The sequence below is a fragment of the Muntiacus reevesi genome, chromosome 2 (genome assembly GCF_963930625.1).
Source record: "Muntiacus reevesi chromosome 2, mMunRee1.1, whole genome shotgun sequence".
In the NCBI taxonomy this organism is placed as follows: Eukaryota; Metazoa; Chordata; class Mammalia; order Artiodactyla; family Cervidae; genus Muntiacus; species Muntiacus reevesi.
The window spans coordinates 276,081,678-276,085,925 of record NC_089250.1 but is presented as its reverse complement, the minus strand read 5'-3'; the positions used below and the strand labels follow the sequence as shown (position 1 = coordinate 276,085,925).

At 44.6% G+C, this 4,248-nt stretch overlaps 1 pseudogene; it reads right to left on the bottom strand.

Moving 5' to 3' along the window:
* Nucleotides 1-3,289: 3,289 nt before the first annotated feature.
* On the bottom strand, nucleotides 3,290-3,982 carry LOC136158928 (GTP-binding nuclear protein Ran-like; annotated as a pseudogene).
* Nucleotides 3,983-4,248: the final 266 nt, after the last annotated feature.

Below are 4,248 nucleotides of genomic sequence, written 5' to 3'. Positions count from 1 at the left end.
TAAGCTATAGTCCTCAGTGTGAGTCAAATAAAACCTTTCCATCTCTATTGTGTTTCTTGATTATTTCCAGGGACACTTGAATTCATTGATCATCAAGGACCCTAAATAGAACTGGGGACCCACTCACATTCCTTCTCCCGCCTGGTCCTCTTACACGACTCAATTCCCCACAGCCTGCACCTGACCTGAGACACTCCAGTGTGGGGGACCCCCAAGCACAGTTGGACCCCAACCAGGAGAAGGGAAGTGTACAGTCTCTGATGTGACTCCAAGCAACAAGAGCATTGAACAAATATCGTGTCTGCAGCCAGCCTTGCACGAAGGGATGGAATAGGATCCCAAGGAGTCTGTTTTCTGGGGAGACTGAGCACCAAGGCAGGAAAGGGAAAAATGCTGTAAGAGGTCAAAAGCACCACGTCTCACAGAAGGAGAAAATCGGGAGTCGGAGGGGAGGGCTGAGCAAGTTAGCGAGGGGTTCGTGAGTGGACAAGATTCTGACATATAACAATTGACACACTTGCTAAAATACTGGCCAGAGACTGCCAGTGTGGGGTTTACATGTCGTAGTTGAAGCTTCCATTAACTTTTTTTTCTTTTTTTTACTGTGAAGTAGTGGTCCAGGTTTATTTATTTGCATGTGGATGTATACTTGTCTGGGAACTATTGTCGATCAGATTATATTTTACCCATTGTATTGTCTTGGTTCCCGTGGGTAAGATGAACCATAAATGTAAGCATTTGTCTCAGGGCTGTCAATTCTATCCCATTGATATATGTGTCTATCCTTGAAAAGCCAACTCTACAAAAGGAATGAAGCAGTTTAAGGTGTTGTGGCGAGTTTTAGTTGGTTGTGTGGGGATGCTCTTGAACCCAGAGCTGTTAGGAAGATTTTTTTAAAGGGAAAACATCTGAGATGCAATGGAAATAGAAAGAAGCCTTCTCTGAGTTTCTCTCTCTGACTCAAAGCAAAAAATTCTGGAAATTGAAGTGGTAATGAATTCCTTAGTGGAGAGGCTGTTTCCAAGAAGATGAAGGTGAGTAAAAGTGTGACTATAATTTTATACTATGCTTTTGTATTTGTATTAGACACCTCCTTCAATCTTTAGTGGTTATCTTTAAAGTTATTTTCTGGGATTTTCTCTGTATCAGTATACTTATTTGACTCTTTCTGCTCCCTCTTGTTGGATAATAGTTTTTAATAATTTTAAATTAATTGATTGATTAAATATGTCTGCCCTGGATCTTGGTTACTGCACAGTCTTCCCTTAGTTGCAGTGCATGGGCTTCTCATTGTGGTGGCCTCTCTTGTTGCAGAGCAAAGGCTGCAGTAGTTGCAGCACGTGGGCTTAGTTGCCTCAAGGCATATGAGGTCCTCCCAGACCGGGGACTGAACCTGGGTCCTCTGCCTTGGCAGGCGGATTCTTAACCACTGAACCCCAGGGAGGCCCTGTGGGAGAATTCTTAAGATTTTCTGTCTCTCTGCTCTGAGAACCCACCAGGCCGCCTCCTGGAAACCTGTCTCTGGATTTCCAGAAGGTGGCTCTAGAGCTCCAGTCTGCGGGCGCCCTCGCCCAGAGTAGGGACTGGTTTTCTGAGCATGCTTTTGGTCTACCTGAGCTCCCCAGGACATTGCCGGGGGAGGGTCCCACAAGGAGCCCCCGAAGAGTGGGGGGAGGTGTGGGTCCAGCACTTGGGGTACTGAGGGTGCCTGTGGATGCAGCAGAGAGATCCCCCGGTGTGGTGCTCCCAGAGGCATGCGACTGGACTCCCTGAGAAAAGCAATTCCTTTCATGCCCTTTGACATGTTTATCTGGGTCTTTCCAAATATTCTTCCTCTCCCTCCTCATGGAGGTCCCGTCTCAGGGCTCTGGGGCTGCTGTAGATGTCCTTCTCAGGTGTCTCCTGCGATGTCCTGCAGAACGAGGGTAGCTGAGCACTCACTCATCACTCCCCTTTTCTGTGGGGGGGATGTTTCCTTACGTGGGGGAGTGGAAAGATTCTGTCACCTCCATCTTTGCTTTGACCAGAATTGTTTTTTTTGGAGTGCCTGAACCTCCCTGCAGGGAAGCTGGCCTTCTGCAAGTTCTCTGTCACACACGAGGACCTGCCCGGGTCAGAATCCATGTCTCCTGCCTTGGCAGGCAGATTTACCACTGAGCCACCAAAGAAGCCCTAAATGAAACATTTTTTTGACCTCTGGCTATTCTGGGGATTTTTCAGAGAGCTCCTAAAACATCTCAAAGAATGATACTGACCTCATTACACTTAGGCATACAGGCAGGTATAATTATATGGGTACCATCAGCAGATCCCCTGGAAGAGGGCAGGGCAACCCATTCCAGTATCCTTGCCAGGAGAATCACATGGAATGAGGAGCCTGTCGGGCTATAATTTGTTGGGTCTCAAAGAGTCGGACACAATTGAAGTGTCTGAGAACACATGCATTGTCAAACAAGTGATGATAAACCTTCTTAGGTTGTATCGGAAAGATAAATGTTATTAATATGTGTTCTAAAAATTTTATGAAATTCCTAAAAATCTGATATGTCCTGGTAATTTATCAGTCACAATTCCAGATGTTATCTTAAAAATCTGAATGTTACATAAATAATCAAAATGCACTTTTTTTCCCCCTTTTATTTTTATTAGTTGGAGGCTAATTACTTTACAATATTGTAATGGTTTTTGTCATACATTGACATGAATCAGCCATGGATTTACATGTATTCCCCATTCGATCCCCCCTCCCACCTCCCTCTCTACCCTATCCCTCTGGGTCTTCCCAGTGCATTTTCTTACTTTAACTGTTATTTAATTTTCCATCAACAGAGCCAAACACCCTAGCTCTGAAATTCCCATCTTAGCTAGGTTATGTAAGGACTCATCCTGTGTCTTATTTCTCTATTTCTTTTCCTTTTTTTTTTTTTTAGATATTTGAAATACAGTTTTATTCTGATCTAAACGAAAAGGAATGGGAATGACAGTAACAAACATGATTCCACCTCTCAATATTGTCATGTGACTATAGCAGTCTTATATTTGAAACTCAAGGAGGAAACAACTGTGTTCCAAAACACCTAAATATGCAGGTCCAAAAAATGAAGGTTTTTTTTTTTTTTTTAAACTGCCACATTCATTCCAAAGTCCATCCATATCCTTCATCATCCAAAGATTAAGCACATGCTCTGCTTAGCTATATAATAAAGTGGCAAACACGCTACACCACTGACATCACAGGACATTTGCCTATAAAACTAGACTTCCGACGCTGGGCCCCAGCTTCACTTTCTCACAGGTCATCATCTTCATCTGGGAGAGCAGTTGTCTGAGCAACCTCTAAATCGTGCTCGTACTGTGCTGCCAAGCCTGGGTCCACGACCACCTCTGGCAGGACAAGAGCAGACATGGCGACAATCTCCAAGTTAGGGTCTCCAATCAATTTTCTAGCAAGCCAGAGGAAGGGCTTTTCAAAGTTGTAGTTACTTTTGGCAGAAATGTCATAGTACTGAAGATTCTTCTTTCAGTGGAAGACAATTGACTTTGCCTTAACCTTTCTGTCCTTAATGTCCACTTTGTTGCCACACAACACAATTGGGATGTTCTCACCCACTCATACCAGATCTCTATGCCAGTTAGGCACGTTCTTGTAAGTAACTCTTGATGTTACGTCGAACATGATAATGGCACACTGAGCTTGTATATAATAGCCATCTCTCAGTCCACCAAATTTCTCCTGACCAGCTGTATCCCATACATTGAACTTAATAGGTCCTCTGTTGGTATGGAACACGAGAGGATGGACTTCAACACCCAACGTAGCTACATACTTCTTCTCAAATTCACCAGTCAGATGACGCTTCACGAATGTAGTTTTTCCAGTACCACCATCACCAACCAAAACAAGTTTGAACTGAACTTGGGGTTCTTCTTGGGCAGCCATCACGATGTTACTTCCAGAAGCGTCTCCGCGCCCGTCTGACTGAGGGCTCTTATTTCTCTATTTCTTTGCCAAATCTTTAGAGGGTTAGAGGGAAGGCTAGGCGACTTTTCCAGGTTCACATGACCAGTAAAGTGGGGAGACATGGGGTGAGGGGAGAAGAATGTGTTAAGCTTGGAGGGTGTCCATGTTGTACCCCTGCCCCTGGAAAGACAGCAGACCCTCAGCCATCTCCCCAAACCTCTTCCTCACTTTCTTGCCCTGCTCACAACCACTCACTGACTTCCTGCGATCTGTGGGAACCACCCATT